Consider the following 19,712-nt stretch of genomic DNA (forward strand, 5'->3'; position numbering starts at 1 on the left):
TTGACCATAATTTTTTTCTTTTTTTTCAATAATAAGACCCATTTTTCGTATTCTTTACCATTGTACATCTCTTGAATGAATTAAAAAAATGTATCATATTTATCATGAATTAAAATGATGATAAATGAATGAATGAAAATGTTCGTAAAAGATTTTTTCATTCTTTTAAAAGAAATCCAAAATGAAAGAAGTAAAAAAAGCCTGAGACAATGATTTAAAAGGGGCAAACAAGGTGACCCAATGATGAATTCAGTGATAGATTGGTTGATATGACTTGTGATTTGTGACTAGATGAGGAAAATGGCATGGATCAGTTGACAGAATTTGTTCTAAGATTATTAGTACTAAGAAGCTAAGAAGGAATAATGGAATCTTGAGAACCTTGCTACTATGATTAGAATTTCATGACATTGATTTAGTGACATTTGCATTACATACATTGTGATAATTTAATTTGCATTATTGTTGGGGCATGCATTTGCATCACGTAGAGAATATTTGAATTATAGTAGGACATTGGCATTTGCAACATTCCGTGAGAATTTGGATTGTGGCATTTGTATCATTTAGAAGGCATTTGCATGACATTTGTCACATACAAGAATTTCACTGTGATTAGGGAAATTTTTTACTTTTGAATCCTCAAATGAAGAATATCTTTCATAACGAGATTTTTTTGTTGACAAACTTTCCAAACTTTTATAGTTATAAAGCTTTTATTTAAAGAAGTTTTTCAAATAAGATTTTTTAAAATTTTGGATACGAAACCCTAAAATTTTTCGAGTAAGAATATTTAAAATTTTGGATGTGAAACTCTAAAATTTTTCGAGATTGAATCTTTGAAATTTTAGATGTAAATCCCAAAATTTTTCAATGAAAATCTTTAACTTTTAAATGTGAAATCTTGAAAGTTTTTGAATGAGAATCTTTGAATTTTGGCTATAAACCTTGAAATCTTTAATGTGAATCCATGAATTTTTTTTTTACCTTTTGGATTTGAATATTTGAATCTTGTCTGTGCAGTACAATTTGCGAATATTTACAATGATAAAAATTCTTGCGAATCTCTGAATTTTTTACAAAACTGAAGCTCTTGTGAATCTTTGAATTTCTTACAAATCTTTGAATTTTTTACGAGCCTAAATTTCTTGCAAAACTAAAGCTCTTACAAATCATTGAATTTCTTGCAAATCTAAATTTCTTACGAAATTGAGGCTTTTGTGAATTTTTGAATTTCTTGTGATCCTGAATTTCTGATGCAATTATATTTCTTGTGAATCTTTGAATTTCTTCTGAATTTTTGAATTTCTTACAAACATTAATCCTTTGCGAATCTAGAACTTCTACGAAACTTGGAATCTTGTGAATCTTTCATTCTTGAGAATCTAAAAGCCCTTGTGAATCTGAAACTTTTACAAATCTAGAAGCTCTGTAAAACTTAAAATCTTGTGAATCTTCCATTCTTGCGGAAAATCTTTAGGAATCTAAAACCTTTGTGAATCTTGAATCTTTGCAAATTTTAAAATCATTACAAATTTTTTACGAATCTTAGAATATTAGACTCTTTCAATTTTGTTATGGAACATTGCGAATCTTTGTAGTTTTGTGACAAACCCTTAAATTTCCAAATTATGAACCTTTATATTTCAAGTTAAAAGTTTTTAGTTTTTCTAAACTCAAACAAAATGGATGTCTTTTGTCTTTGTGCAATTCCTATTTTACAAAAAACTGTGTAAAGAGGGGCAACTGTAGACACCTTATTTAGTCCAAAGCTCAAACCAATTAGGCCCGGATCCAATCTAAGCCCAATTATCCAATTTTTTACATTTTTTTTATATCTTGTTTTTCTTATTTATTTATTTTATATTTTAATCTTTTATTTATCTGGCTCTAAATTTTTATCATAAATCATAAATCATGCAGAGTAATTTGAGCACTAATTAAGAATGATCTTGGCAATTAAGACTAAAACATGATCTCTTCAAATATTAAATGAATGTTGAAAAGAAACCAAATCAAGTAATCAAAGTCAAATTTAATTTGAAAAAATTTTAAGGGATTCTGAAAATCAAGAAAAATTGAGATAATTTTAGAAATTAATTAAATCAGTTTTAAAGAGAATTAAGAAAAAATCAATTTAGAGCATAATCAGATCTACAATCATTTTCATTCAATGTAATCCCTAAAATTCCTAGTAGAAGGCGCTATATAAACATCAATCAACCACACACAAAAGGGAGGAGGAAAAAAATGAAGGAGAAACCCATCAAAAAATGGATGAGTAGCAATATATACTCAAATTCTTTGGTTGGAATTGATGGCAAAGCTCTTTGATTGAAATTGGTGACTATCTGCCACTACAAATCAAGTGATACTTCCACCTAAGCTTGTCTCCATGCATTAAGGTAATTTTCACATTTTGTTTATTTATATATCTATTCTTTTATATCATTTTTTTATGTATGCTTAAAATAAAATTTAAAGATTGTGAGTTTTAAATTATGATTTTTTTTTCATGGGTTTAGAAATTTTAAATTATGAATTCTACCAAACTATTTGAGAATTCATAATGAATTGTTTGAAAAAAAAAAGTGAAATTTTTTATCCTACCAAACTATTGGAGGATTTAAATCTTGAATTAAGTTTTATTAAAATATTGGAGAACTTAACGAATTTTTTGTAAAAAAATAATAATAAAATTTTCAATCCTACCAAACTATTAAAGGATTTAAATATTAAATTAGATTTTACCAAACTATTGGAAGGTTTAATAAATTTTCTTAAAATAAATTTCATACATAATTTTTCAATAAAATCTCATCAAACTATTAGGAGATTTATATCAAAGTAAATCTTACCAAACTATTGAAAGATTTTATTGGTTATTTCTTTAAATAAAATTTAAATAAATTCGATGATGGAACATCTTTAAAGTGAGACACTAGTCTCCATGAATACTCCTGTGGTGAAAAAATGATCTTAAATTGTTATCAAATTATTTGAGTAATTTTAAGATCAATTTTCAATATTAAATATTTTGGTAAATCATAAATATATTTTAGGCTTGGATAATTTAAAATCAAATTGGTACGATACTTTGAATAGGCACTATAAAGGTGCTATACTCTTTAAATAGGACAGATTCTATTAGGTGATCAATCACACCTTAACAAAAAAAATTTGTGGTAACTCTTAAAGTTTATGTCTAGCGATAGGTCCATTGATCTAAACGTTATGACATATATGATTAACACGATTAGACATGATTAATTGCCAAATAATACGACACGACATGACACGATAAGCATGATTATATATGAATAACATGATTAGAAATGATTAATCTATTTATTTAAACAAAATATATCATTTAAATTAGTATTTAAGTAAAAAATTATTTAAAAATTAAAAATTAAAAATTAAAAATTTATTTAAATACCATAATGATATGATAAATATAATTATTAATTTATTTTTTAAATAAATTAAAATAATGTTAAAATTTTTTATGTTATGAATAGTAACATGTCTTAAGTGTGTCATTATTGTTTGACACAAACATGACATGAATAATTTCATGTCTTAACTGTGTCAACACGATTAAAATATGAAATATGATTACACTAAACCCATATACAATTTTTTTTATGTCATTTTTGTGTTGTGTCATTGTGTTGTATGTAAAATTGCCAAGTCTAATCTTGATTGCCACTTACTTTGAAAAAATGTCTACTTATTTTTTCTTTGTTTTTTAAAAGTTAAGAAGCTATTGTTGGAAAAGAATTGCTTGTTATTTGTTGATTTTATACTTATTGAATAGTAAAATTATTGAGTTAGCAATAAATTGAAGTTAGAGATAACTTTCATATATAAACTAGAAGACAAAACCATGCTACACACTGGGAAAGTGCAAAAAATATATATTTAATGTCAAATTCAAAAGATAATATGATATAATCAAATGTAGATGATATTGAAATAGTTCGGTTTAAGAAAACTCTATTATTTAAATATAAATTTTAAAACTTGTTTTTTAGTTCATTGAATAATAGCAAAACTTAGAATGACTATCCAATAGCCATCAAATTACTAAAAGTAGTAGGTAGATTATGGGTTTATAGGAAATGAAGACACAATTTAAGATTTGAGGTTATATTACTTTAGAGCTATCTATTCAAGAATCATATAAGTTGTGAAATCAAGGTAACGCAAAGAAATGCCTAACATTAATCTACCCACAAGTCTTTCTTCCACTCAACCTACTAAAAGGAACATGTGAACTTGATATCTACAACAATAACATTTTTAAAAGTCACCATAACCCAATTATATGACTTATGTAGTAGAAATCATTCTCGTCAAAGTGAAATAACTAAAAACCTAAAGGTCAAAGGAAGAAACTATTATTTGTTGAGCTTTTAAATTATAAAGCTAAAAACATAAAGGTCAAATGAAGAAACAATAGCAAATAAATGCATCTCATATGACCAAAAAAATTAAATTGAATATCAAAGTAGTTAACTTTTCCACTTCATCGATTTCAAAACCAAATAATAAAAAGATTAAACAATAACACTTATCATATTTTCATTTCATACCAATGCATATTCAACAACGATTCTTTTTTTAGTCATTTTTATCAATGTGGAATAACTAAAAACTTAAAGGTCAAAGAAAGAAACAATAGAAAAAGATGCATCTCATCTAACAAAAAAAATCAAATTAAATATCAAAGTAGTTAGTTTTTCCACTTCATCTATTTCAAAATCAAATAATAAAAAGATTAAATGTTAACATTTGATTATGTTTGCATTTCATACCAATGTGTATTCAACAATGATTCTTTTTTGGATGCTTTGCAATTCAATTTATAGCTTTGTTACCATTTCTGACTTTGCAAACTTATGAACATATGCAAACATATTGGTCAATCAAGACATATTAAGATAATTTATGATATACCAAAAGAATATAATTTATCAATAATTATATATAAATATATATATATGAAAACAAAAAAAGCACTCAATATTAATGTGAAGAAAAATAAATTGTAATAAAGGAAAATTATCCAATAATGTGCATATTTTTATTTCCTTCACATCTTAAATCTTTAACTTAAGGTAACCACGACTTGTAAACTATAAAACATCAAAACATCAATATCGTTTTAAGTGAATGTCGAAGTCAAATATCATAAAGGAAACAAAGCAAAACACATCATGCATTAGTGTACAATAGTTCAAATGCTCATTCTATTCAAAATTAGGCATGAAACATATCATATCATCAGTTGAGCTTAAAAATGATAGAAAGCAAAGAGAATTAAGACTAACCTATTAAAAGGTTAAACAACAACATTTTGATTTCATTTATCTTTTTCAAGAATATTCATGCTCTATCATGTGAACTCTACCATACATTATCAAGCTTTATTTTTAGGCTAGCATTTCCTTGACCTGCATTACCCACTTGGAAAATGGGATTTTAGGCTGTATTGATGCATGGAAGCATAGTGATACTTGAAGCTTTAAACCAATTTTCTAAACCATATTTGCAACAATAAGATAACCTAACAAGTCATACTTTCTCATTACCTCATTCTCAACCACTCTCTACCAAATAGACAATTCAACACATTTCACACCCAAAAGCTTCAAAGCCTTTAGTGCAGCAATTACCCGAGCATGGTTAACTATATTGCACTCAAAAACGGCATCTAGAGGTAGATCAATAAATAATCGTAACCTATCAAGTTGAAATAACCAAAATTTGCTAGAATCAACATAATCAAATATAGTTGTTTGTTAATTTAATTGTTTTAAAAAGAGAAAAAAAGATTTTGATGTTTTTAGTTGGAAGCTATTTTAAAACAAATAACTACATCCGTAACTCTTAAATGATCTTCAGATACCTCAAAAGACTCTAGACATAATTGTTTTCAATAAAGAATGACTGCCTATCAATTGCACACATTCAAAAATCAAATGCAAATAATACAGAATACAAAGCCAAATACCTTAAGTCCATTAATAAAACAATCTTAAAATGTATTAATATGATGAAACAAATTGCTATTTTTAAATTTTCAAAATGTATTGATATAGAAAAGCTAATTTCTTCACAATTCACAAAAAGAACAAACACGATTTATCCAAACAACTTGGTTTCAAGATATATGATATTGATTATGTAAAATCTCTAACGGGAAAGAACAAACAAAAATAATAAAAAAAATTAAAAGCTTAACAAAAAAAATGAAACTTACAGATTTTGGTGTTATAGAAGACTTAGATTAAAGAATGGATTAAGAACCAATAGCTTTTATCGTAAATCTAAGCCTAACTTTCCTTAATCTTGTAATTTGACTCTCAAAATAAACACTACTTGGTTTTCACAACAATATTTTATTTTTATTATTATTTTTCCCAAAACAAAACCTTAAATCCTTGTATGCTAAAACTATTTTAAGATCTTTGTCTGAAAAGAACTCTTAATTATTAAAACCTTCTTTTCCACCCAAAAATTCTAACTTTTTAAAAGAAAAACTAGAAAATTTTACCTAAAAATCTTCAAAAGAAAAAGGTTTTACTTTTGTAAATCTAGAGATAAACAAATTAAAACTCAAAACTAAAACTCAAGCCTTTTTTTAACTTTACTCTACTCAGAATTTACACCAAAAAAACTTCAAACAAAAAATGTAAAAAGTTTTTTGCTCTCAATTCTAAAATTGTAAAAAATATTCATTGAACTAGGTTGAAAGAAGATACATTATCAAGGAAAAAATAAAGCTTTTTTTTTTACAATGAAACCCTGAAGATCTAAAAGTTTCTTGAACTGCTTCTTTTTTCAAAAGTACCCATGCAATTTTTTAAGATATTCCTACAATTTGATGCTATTTGCTTAGCCAAACATTCCTAAAACAAAATCCCAATTGAATGCTAGAAAAAAATGACAAAAATAAGAATATAAATAAACAGTCTAATTTATGAAAAGCCTATAATCGTCTTGCAATCACCTTGCACATACAGCTTACTCTACCATCTCACTCATAGTTAGATGTCTCTTCAAACCCATCTTCTATTGTAGATCCATGCATAAAAGAAATGCACCTTAGAAAGGTAATGACTACTAAGAGTTTGAAGCTATCTAAAAAATTGTAATTGGGAAAAAGGACAAAAAAAAATTACAACCAATATTGCAGAATTGGCAATTCATAATGCAACCCACTTGACTTGAAATTCAAACAATTGTCCTACTTTTATCGTGAGATATCACAACTATTTCTATTACCATCCCATCATTCAGGTTAAACAATATCTGTAACCTCTTATGTGAGTTTCAAAGTCAATGAGAAGATTCTCAAAGAAATGCAAGCAAATGACAAGCTAGAAATACAAACTAAAGGTTCTATTATATTGAAAGCATCCAAATCATAATGAATAGTCTAATGAAAACTTGGTTTTAAGATATATGATATTGATTATATAAAATCTAAAATTGGAAAGAACAAACAAAAATAATTAAAAGCTTAACCAAAAGAAAAAATATGAAACTTACAAATTTGGGTGTTATAGAAAATTTAGATTTGAGAATGGGTTTTGAGCCAATAGCTTTAACAGTAAATCTAAGCTAGCTTTCCTCAACCTCATAATTTGACTCTCAAAACAATATTGTTTGGTTTTCGAGACAATATTTTATTTTTATCATTATTTTCCCCAAAACAAAACCTTAAATCTATGTACACTAAATCTGTTTTATAGATCTTTGTTTGAGAAGAATTCCTAATTACAAAAACCTCTATTTCCATCCAAAAATTACTATTTTTTTGAAGGAAAACTAAGAAAATTTTACCTAAAAATCTTCAAAAAAAAATGTTTTTTCTTTTGCAGATCTAAAAATAAATAAATTAAAACCCGAAACTAAAAATCAAGCCTTTTTTTTGAACCCTACTCAAAATTTACATCAAAAGAACAACGAACAAAAAAGAGGGAAAAAAGTTCTTTGCTTTTAGATCTAAAATTGTTAAAAAAAAAAAATCAATGAAATTGGTTGAAAGAAGATACACTCTCAAGGAAAATGAAAGTTTTTTTCAACAACGAAACCCTGAAAATCCAAAAGCTTTTAGAATTATTTTATTCTAAAATTACGCATGCTATTTTTTTAAGACATTGCTTACCTATGCTGTTAATGTAAATTGGGGATTGCTTTATTTATTGTTATAGATAATATTTAATAAAGTTGATGTAGCAATAAAATGTCTTTATTTGGCATTTAAACTGAACAATAAAATTGGTGAGTTGAAGATAATTTAGAGAGGGAATAGCTTTAATTGATTGTCTTGATTGATATATCTTATAAATATTTATAATAAAAAAATTTAAAAGTGACAATATATAAATGGGATACATCTTATTAAAATTTAAAAAAATTAAATGATAATATAAACATATAATGAACATATATTGATATCAATTTTGGTTTAAATATTTTCTTACATCAATGCTTATATATATATATATATATATGGTACGTTATAAATAACTAGAAAATTTTTTTTAATTTCATTCACAATTTTATTATGTATGAGCAAATAATAAATATTTATAAAAGAATATCTCACATGAACAAACCAATAAATTCATTCAATTAAATTCCATCGATGCAAAGACTAAAAAAAATAATAATAATTTTTAATGATAAAAAATCAAGAACTTATACTTTTACAACATATTGAAACATAAGAAAAATCAAACAAAATTTAACCACTTAGATATTTGATTCATGGGTATTTATGCTATTCAATAGATGTATCAATTAAATAACATTAATCACTAAATACACTAATCTACAATTAATTGAGTTTAGAAATACCAAAGATTAGCAAATAGTTAAGTTTATTAATAATTAGTTTATGCAATTTGAGTTTGGTTCATATTTATTTATATTACTCAATAGTAATTAGTAGATATGAATTTAAAATCAAAATATTAAATTTAAATGACACTAAATACAAAATACATTCATCCATAATTAATTAACTTTATATTTATTTACATCATGAATTCATTAGTAACTAAGTTCATGAATAATTAAATTTATATAATTTAAAATAAAAAAAATAAGGTCATGAGTAAATAGTATTTATGAATCCAATTAGTTCAAAAACCTTACAAATTATATCTTATAACTCAATCGATTCAACTGAATAAAAGTCACATAATTAAGGACAAATATAATCACAAAAAAGTAGTCAAGAAAATCTGTCTATTAATGCATTTATAGGATTATGCATTCGTTGTCACGGGAACACTCTAAGAATTATTTATTTATTTATTTTTACCTTTTTTTTTTTCTTTCCGCAAAAATCTTTTGGGCTTGATTGGCTTTCAACCCTTAGTAGAAATGATAACCCACTTATTTTTTTTTCTTTCTATTCTCTCTTCCAAAAATAAAAAAGAAAAAAAAATCACATCAGCTTAATTGGCTGTCATTTGACAGCCAACTGGGGTTTAATTGGGTTTCAATTGAAAATAATAAAAAATTAATATAATGTTATAATTACATATAATAGAATCAGATTGATTGAAGGACTAAATGGGACCAAATACAACAGGACCGGAAATGGACAGGAAAAGAAACGGCAAGCTCAAAAATTAAATTCACTTTTTGAGTTTTGGTAGCCTCTTCCAATTTTCCGTTCTTCTTTGCTTTTTTTTTTGCCAAAAAGTTTTTTTTTTCTTTATTAGAGATTTTTGTGGACTTTTTCCATATAAAAAGACATTTTAGAGCACTTTATAATCTGATTAATCTTACAAATAGTCTATGAATTATAGTTAAATATATATTATGATACCTAAATTTTAAAAATATCTACTATGAATTTGTTAATTATTATAAATTTATTAATTAATACGATACTTAAAATATTATTTATCCGTCACATATAATTATTTAAAATTAATTACGTTAATAGTAAATAATATATTAATTAATATATCCATAATTCAAATACTATATTAAAAATTATTAAAATTCAAATGTTAACATTTAACATTTTATTATAATTGAAAACCTATTTCATTATATTAATCTTTTATACTCTCACGCAGCAATATTTTTCTAAAAAATATGGGTTTATAGCAAATTAAGGCATCAAGAAATTAGAAATCTTAGACACAAAATTCTATGAGGTTAAACTGTAATTTATGCTTAATTTGATTCAATCCAAATTATAACTTGTAAAGTTTATTTTGTGTTTGGGTCTGCTTAGAAAGATGAGTTGTACCAATTAGACTAAATAAATAATTTAATTTCATTCTTAATTTTGATCACAAACTATTAATACCATATTACTTCAAGTTGTATATAGTATTTTGCTTTTTATTGGAGAAATAAATAATATTATGATATTGATAAAATATTGTTATTGATAATATTTAATAAAATTGATGTGGTAATGAAATGTGTTGATTTGGCATTTAAAATGTATAGTATAAATGGTAAGATGACAGTATATTGAAGAGAAATTGAAGAGAAGATAACTTTAATTAATTATCTTGATTGATTGGACATATCTTATTAATATTTATAATAAAAATTTAAAAATGACGATATATAAATTAGATATATCTTATTAATATTTTTAAAAAATTAAAAATGATAATATAAACATATAATAAGCATATATATAAATATCCATTTTGGTTTAAATATTTTCTTACATCAATGCTTGTATATATATAAGTTATAAACAACTAGAAAATTTTATTCGATTTCGTTCGGTTACAATTTTATAAGTATGAACAATTAATAAATATTTATAAAAAAATATCTCACATGAACAAATCAATAAATTCATTCAATTGAACTCCATTGATGCATAAACTAAAACATGAAACTTAATTTTTAATGATAAAAAATCAATAACTTATACTTTTACAACATAATAAAACATAAAAAATAATAAAACTAAAGTATATCTATTTAGATATTTGATTCATGGATATTTATATTATTCAATAAATATGTTAAATTTAAATAACAATAATAATTAAATATATTTATTGCCAATTAATTGAATTTATGAAAACCATAAATTTATAAATGATTAAGTTTATTAATAATTAGATTCATGTACTCTGAGTTTGGTTCATGTTTATTTATATTACTCAATAGTATATATAAATCTAGAATATTAAATTTAAATGACATTAATCACAAAATAAATTCGTCTATAATTAATTGACTTCGTGTTTATTGATATCATGAATTCATTAATAATTAAGTTTTTGGATAATTAGATTCGTATAATTTCAAATAAAAAATAAATCGGAAGTGAATAACATCTATGAACCCAATTAATTGAAAACCTTACAATTTATATTTTATAACTCAATCAATTCATTCGAATCATAAGTCACATAATTAAATACATATATAATCTCAAAAGCGATCAAGAAAATCTGTCTATTAATTTAGTTATAGATTGTATACGTTTTCACAAGAACACCCTAAGAATCGTTTTTTTTTTAATTATTTTTTTAAGTCTTTCGACCTTTTTTTTTTTCCACAAAAATCTTTAGGGCTTGATTGGCTTTCAACCCTTAGTAGGCTTAATATGCTTCTTAATGGATTGGGGTTATTAAATAATGACAACCCACTTCTTTTTTTAATTCTATTCTCTCTTACAAAAATGAAAATGAAAAAATCAATAGGCTGTCAATTGGGTTTAATTGGGTTTCAATTGAAAAAAAAAAAAAAAACCATCTTTAATATAATGTAATAAATTATAGATAATGGAATCAAATTGATTGAAGGGCTCAAAGGTACCAAACACAAAAGGACCGAAAATGGACATGAAAAGAAATGGTAAGCTCAAAAATTAAATTCAATTTTGAGTTTCGGTAGCCTTTTCCAATTTTCCTTTCTTTCTTTAATTTTTGTTTTTGGTTTACCAAAAGTATTTTCTTTTCCTTATAGGAGAATTTTTGGACTTTTTCATTAAAGAAAGACATTTTAGAGTTTTATATTTTGATTAATTTTACGAATAGTCCATAAATTATAATTAAATATTTAATATGATAATTAAATTTGAAAAATATATAATATAATACTTAAATTATAATTTTTTAATTAATATAGCACTTAAAGAACTATTTGTTTATCTTAAGTAATCATTTGGAACTAATTATATTAAAAGTTAGTATCACATTAATTAACATATTCATAATTTATATATTATACTAAAAAATTTTTTAATTCTAATATCATATTAAACATTTCATTATAATTCGAAAACTATTTCATAACATTAATCTTTTATACTCTCATGTAGCAATATTTTGTAGAAACTGTGGGTCTATAGCAAATCAAGGTATCAAGATATTAGAAATGCTATATACAAAATTCTATAAGATTAAATTGTAATTTATGCTTAATTTGATTCAATTCAAATTATAACTTACAAAGTTTATTTTGTGATTGGGTCTATTCAGAAAGGTGAATTGCATCAATTAGACTAAATAAATAACTTAAATTTTCCCTTATAACCAAAAAAAAAAAAACATAATTTCATTATTAATATTGGTCACAAACTATTAGTACCATATTACTTCAAGTTATATATAGTATTTAGCCTTTTATTGGAGAAATAAAATGATATTTTGATATTTATATATAGTATGATTTGAAAGGGAAGAACTAGGAGGAATTTGTATTTTTGTGTGTTGTATAAAATGTATAATATCAAGGACATTTATACATGTGTTTACACTATAAATACATCCACCAATGAGAAAGAGATTACATGGGACAAATATAAGAGTGTGACATTAATGCTCCATCATCAATGCCCATTCAAATTAACAGTGTTTTTAAGTTTTAGATAAAAGTTGAGTTATTTCCATTCCTAGGCTTAGTCTTAATTTAATCTGCAATTGGCTTGTAAAAGTTTGAATCCTTTGTATTGATTTTTATGAAAATGAAAGAACTCATCTCACATATTACATTTATGTATACATGTCAAAGTCAGGGTGATTATGTATTCTGTCTTATTTTTAATTTTTTTTTATAAACGGAGCTGCAGTATGAGAATAAAAAAATAAGTTACAAGCATTGATATTTTTTATGTGTGATATTCTTTCTTTCTTTGTGATTTTTATTTTTAAATAGCTGTCAATCACTGCATTTAATGCAAGAAAATTACTAGGAATAGCAGTTTAACAAGTGTCCTTAGAACTGTCATTAGCAAACTCTGTCTATAAAACAGATAAATATATTTCGTTAGTCTTAAAACTCATTCTGATTACTGCACTGAAATTCAACTATTATGATATTTAAAGGCCATTTAAACAAACCACTCAAATCCTCTGTTCTAATTGCAGGCATGATTCTTCCAAGCCTGAAAAAACAACTGTTTTGTTTGGAAAAGAACAAGGCAAAGGAATCAATGGGACAGCTCCGCCTAATCAGGATGCTACATGGCTCAAATCTGTTTATTCAGATAAAATCTTACAATTTTGATACTCCCTTGAAAATACTACCTAGGCACGAGCTGGTATTCAGGAAGTTCACTTCCTTCCACTCAATCCAACTAATAAGTGAACAACTTTGACAAATATTGACAACCAAGATAGAATGCATCGGGTCAGCAAAGGTGCACCTGAACAGGTAGAGTCATTCATCAGCAATACTTTATGTAGTTTGGCTATTCTGCAATAAATTTGAGTAATTCAATCCTGTTTATTTTAGATTTTGAATCTTGTACACAATAAATCAGAGCTGGAACGAAGAGTCATTGCAGTAATTGATAAGTTTGCGGAACGTGGATTACAATCACTTGCAATAGCATATCAGGTATATATATATAAATATATATCATGTAGTGTTGTTTATTTGTCCTACAATAAAATGATTTAATTCCTGTTACATTTTACAATGAAGTTGATAATGTTTATATTATCAATCAATGTGCAGGAAGTTCCTGATGGAAGAAAGGAGAGCTCAGGTGGTCTATGGCAATTTATGGGCCTACTACCTTTGTTTGATCCACCTAGACATGACAGTGCGGACACAATAAGAAGGGCATTGAATCTTGGAGTGAACGTAACAATGATCACGGGTGTATGTCCTTATATTGATATAGCATCAAACTATCTCAATGTACTTAGTAAATGCATTTACTTGTGTTCATTTGAGTATTTCTTTTTTGGATAAACCATTTGAACATTTCTCCTTGTGCTGATTGATGCTTCGTATTCTTGATCTTTCTAATAACCATTAGGTGATCAACTAGCAATAGCAAAAGAAACAGGACGCCATCTCAGAATGGGAACCAACATGTATCCTTCATCAGCCTTGTTAGGACAAAACAAAAATGAGTTTATTACTGCTTTGCCAGTTGATGAGTTTATTGAAAAAGCTGATGGTTTTGCTGGTGTTTTCCCTGGTATTTTCACTTTTTTCCATTTCCATCCTGAAAATCGCCTTGAAAAAAATCCACAAGCCATGTCCAAAAACTCAAACACAGACACTTAAAGCTGTAGAGCCACTGTTGAAACAGCTTGATACCACTAGACCATGAGGCCCGCGGTCAGCGATGGATATGATGATTGGATGCAGTTTATGGATAATGTGGTACTTGATTTGGGTTTTAGAATAGGCTTCTTTCTATTGTCATCGTTTGTATAATTTCATTTAATTGGTGGTGCAGAGAACAAGTATAAGATCGTGAAGAGCTTACAAGCCAAGAAACATATATGTGGAATGACTAGTGATGGAGTTAGTGATCGTTCTGCTCTTAAAAAGGCTAACATTGGCATAGCTGTGGCTGATGCAACTGATGCAGCTCGTAGTGCTTCGGACATTGTCCTGACAGAACCAGGTCTAAGTGTTATTATCAGTGATGTACTAACTAGGCGGGCAATATCCCAGATAATGAAAAATTACACGGTGAGTCTAGACTATGCCATGAGATGTGATATGAAAATTTGGTGTGAGTTAGGCAGTTATCCTCAATGTCTACTTGGCATGGCCTGTTCTCTCAATCATCATGCCACTCCATTGGTTATGAACTTAAGTGGTTATGGTTTTTCTGACATTTTTATCTTCTTTTTCACAATTAACCGAAATTGATCAACATTGTTGTTTAATTAAGTCATTTGATTTCTTTCGTCGTTGCAGATATGTTCTGTCTCCATAACAATCCATATTGTGGTAAGTTCTGGCATAATTGCTATGGTTTAGTACAATCTATGTTAATGTATTGATGGTTTACTCTCAAATGGCTTGATTCTGACTTGATACTGCACGATCATTTGACCTCTTGCTTGACAGCTCGATTTCATGCTGCCGGCCTTGAAATGGCAGTTTGATTTCCCTCCCTTCATGGTGCTGATCATTGCTATCCTTAGTGACTGTTTATATTGCTTCTCTTCATATACTGAAAATGCTTCAATTATTCTATTTAGTATGCTTAGATGAATTGGAATGTTAGATGGTCTAGCTATTTATTGGCTTAAAATATCAATGGTGTGCTAGGTACCATTATGACAATATCCAAGGAAAGGGTAAAACCATCTTGTCAGCCAGACAGCTGGAAGTTGGCAATAATCTTTGCTATTGGAATCATTCTTGGTGGTTACTTTGATTGTGTATTGCTTCACTGTCTAGCAAACTTGTCAAGTTTTTTTACCAAAAAACTAGAATACTTAAAAAGAATTGATATGTCAATTTTGAAAGATGCATGTATATTGTTCGAAATTAGTATAAAAAAGTTGGAAAGAAAACCAAAGTACCCTTTTCCTTTGATCTATTTTCTGGTTTTTTTTCCGGTTGGCTTTTCTCCTTTGCTACAAGTTTTTCACGTCTCTTTCTTCTTCTTTTCTTATTCAATATTTTGTTTTACTTCTTTTTTCTGCTGTTATTCATGTCACCTTCTTCTCATCTGCTGCCATTTTACGTCTGTTTCTGCTTCTGGTCTTTTCCCTTTATCTTTTTTTTTTTTTTTTCTGAGTTTTCTCCTTTCCATTTCTACTTGTTTTATGCCAGTTTCTGGTTTTCTTTTCTTTTTTTCTGGTTTTCTTTTGTTAATTTTTTTGTTTCCTATTACTTAGACTTGACAATTCGTATTATGATGTCGTATTTCGTGTCAAACACGATTTCAAATACGATACGAATAACTTTGACATGAACATGAATAAATACTTAAATAATATGAATAATATAAATAAGAATACGATACTATTATTATACATATTACACGAGAAACGACACAACTAACACATTTTAATTCGTTTTAAGAATGAATAATGCGAGATGACATGATTAACATAGTTAAACATGATTAATATTAAAATATTTAACCAACAATGCAACATTAAATCAAAAGATAATATAATAAAAATACTAAAACCCTAAATACAATTTAACACTTTATCCATATGATTTTCATGGAAAAAGAAACATAAATATAACAATCCTGACAAAAACAATTCTCATAAACTTGATAATAAACAAATAACCACCAGCACAATCATAAATCCATAACTACAACTATTATAACATTCACAACCATCCACATAAGGCATAAGCCATAAGTTCATAACCACAAGGTCCACATTCCACAACCAGTAGGTAACAATATAGTAAGTAGTAACCACAAACCAATTCACATATCAATAATCAATATATCATTAAGACATTAACAACAGAACTATAGCAACAAAACCATATAATAAAATTATAATAGAACTATATTATAGAAGTCAACATTCACATATACCAACAATTGAATCCTTTGACATATCAACATCTCCATTATCCCATGCACTGCACTTACTGATAACTAAAAAACATATATTATTCAAATTGAATAAAAATAAAAAATCTAAAGAAAAAGTTAAAAGAATTGAAGGAATTACTTTTTGCATTACTAAACTTTCATTCCTGATTTATTGGGCAAAATACTGATGTTGAATCTTTTTTGTTAATATCCAATTGGATAATATCATGTGTAATTTCATTTAACTTTAACTCTGCATCTTCTACGTTGATAAAATTATATTCACAATTATGCTAGTGCTAGTGATGACATAAAAAAAAAACTAAATATTCAATAATAAAAAAAAAAGCAATATTATTACCAATTTCTCCAAAATACCAATCATTGCAACAAATAATTCCTTCCACAATATCTGGTTTGAGTGAGCTACAATATTAGTTAAGAACCTTACCACTAATACTAAAAGTAGAATCGGATGCCACTGTGGAGACAGAAATGCTCAAGACATTTCATGCCATGGAAGCAAGATCAGGATATCGAAACTGATTTGCTTTCTAGAATTATAAAATATCTAATTTATGTTTCCTATCAACCCTTTGTTCATCCAAATAAAGCTCTAGTTGAGATTTTTGTATAACATTGCCAAACTCAATGTCATAAGTATCGAATACCTAATTAAGAAAAAAAGTATAAAAATATTAAAATAAAAAAGAATTATAATGAAATAATAGAAATGATATTAAAATTGAATTATCTTGAAAACATCATTTGCACCCATGTTATCGGATCCCTTATCAAAAGTTTTATTACTAGAAACATTAGAGGATGAACCACAAATAAGAGGTTTGATAGCATATTCATCATAAAGAGAAAACAAACTCCTCTAACGTTTTTGAACTCCATTGAATCATTTTAATAGAGCTTTTTGTAACTCCAATCAACAAATTGAAGCTTGTGAAGGGGATCTAATATCACGATTATAGCTAAAATCAAGGTAAATTCAAACCAATACTTTTCAAACTTAACAAGCATTTGAGCAACCATGGTTTTCACATACACATCATCATCATTCAAATGTTCGTTCAAGGTCAAGCATGCCCTGAAAACTAAAGGGAAGTACCAGTTGGCTGTGGGATACTTTGTTTCAAAAAACACACAAGTAATATCATAAAAAACACCTAAGAAATTGCAAAGTTTCTCAACTTTATCCCATTCATCCTTAAATAGACAATTCTTATAATTCAAATAACTAATTCCCAAGTGAGTAAAAGCCATGCAACAGTAAAAGGCACTTTGAAACATAAGAAATATGGAGTTCCACCTAGTTAGAACATTTTGTCTTAATCTTTTTTTTGCATTTAAGCTCACTAGGTGAACACATTCTAAAAATTTTTATTTTTTCACTTGAGACCTTTTCACATTTTTAATAGTTTCCCTCACTTTTTTGACAGCCTCAATCTTACACTATCAATTTGAGAATGTGAGCATATCGTAAATGAAAAAATTGATCACATCCCAAAAGTGCTTTTCTTACATTTAATTGTGCTTTTAAAAAATCAACAAATGTATCATTGGTAGAAGAATTATCCAATGTCACATAAAACAATTTACTTTTAATTCCTCATTGAATTAACAAGGCATATGCCTTAGCTTTTTTTCTCTTTTGTTTTTATGGTTTTTGTTTTTTCACAAAAGTTTCCTCTCAAACCCCTCTTCTCTATACCAAGCTCAAATTTTTTCGAAATGACGTAGATTTGCCTAGCTTTGAAATCTAAACCTGAAACTTTAAGTCGTAAAATCTCTTCATTTTACCGTCCGATCCTCTTAAGATTTTGGTACGTTGTTACCCTCTTTTCATTCTTCATTTATACCATTCCCGATCATCCAAAATATTATCAACTATGGACCTCCCCTTTATTATTGCCACTTTTATTCTCAACAGTGGGCTTTTTTTTTTTTTTATCATTCTTTGTTTCTCCTTCCATCTCTATAAATCCAAACCAAACCCATCTAAACTGTCTCTTTTCAAACCCATGAAGCTGTCTCTTTTCAAAACTTAAGTTGTTATTTTATATTATTATTTTTTATGTGTTGGCATTACTTCTCCCCTTCTAATGGATTTTTTTTTTATTAGTGATGGGCATTTACTGGTTGATGGGGTACTGGTATTGTGGGTTGGTTTGATAATTTTTATGGTGAATTACAATTGGTGGGTGATGGACTTAGGTTGTGTCTTTTTGGTTGTACGAAATGATTTCACGATTTTAATTTGAGATTTAAAAACAAATGAGAAACGAAAGAATTAAAAACATAGGATTTGAATTCAATGGATTCTCTTCTTTTTTTTTTTGTTTTGATTTTTATCAATTTTAGTTTTTTTTTTTGTTAATTATATTAAGGAAATATTAAGTATAAATAGTATATCAAATAAATTGTTAATGCTAACATAAATTTATATAGGTCACATGACTAATATTTTAATCCATATCAGCATAAAAATAATAAAAACGAATGAGAATGTCAAGAGAGCTATCATGTCAGTCATAATACTGTTAATACTGTTAATGGATTGAAATTATTAAATTATAATAATATAAAGATTAATTTTTTTATTCAAAGAAAAACAATGACTTATTACTTAAAAATAATAATAATAATAATTTGATTTGATCCTAAATTTTATTTTTTTTTGTCACTATGCTAAGACCTAAAGATTAAATTTCTTTACTTTACATTAGAGCGACTAAATTCTCAAAATTTCAAAGAGCAGCACATTTTGACCAAAAAATCTTTTCTATTTCAAAAACACCCCTATAGCCGAGCATGCGAATCTCCAAACCTAGATTCCGACATCGGACCACCCTATCGGCCGTCATCGTCCACCGTTAAATGTAGGTCGTCGACCTCGATTCCTCCCTAAAATTCAACT

The 19,712-nt window shown here is 26.7% G+C and overlaps 2 pseudogenes; one reads left to right on the plus strand and one right to left on the minus strand.

Annotated features, from left to right (window-relative positions):
• The first annotated feature begins 13,020 nt into the window (after positions 1–13,020).
• Positions 13,021–16,192, plus strand: LOC111293352 (plasma membrane ATPase 2-like; annotated as a pseudogene).
• Positions 16,193–16,694: 502 nt separating this feature from the next.
• LOC149516539 (zinc finger BED domain-containing protein RICESLEEPER 1-like) lies at positions 16,695–18,077 on the minus strand (annotated as a pseudogene).
• Between the last annotated feature and the right edge of the window lie 1,635 nt (positions 18,078–19,712).

Source organism: Durio zibethinus, chromosome 10 (assembly GCF_047325235.1).
Source record: "Durio zibethinus cultivar Kanyao isolate XHJ-2024 chromosome 10, ASM4732523v1, whole genome shotgun sequence".
In the NCBI taxonomy this organism is placed as follows: domain Eukaryota; kingdom Viridiplantae; phylum Streptophyta; class Magnoliopsida; order Malvales; family Malvaceae; genus Durio; species Durio zibethinus.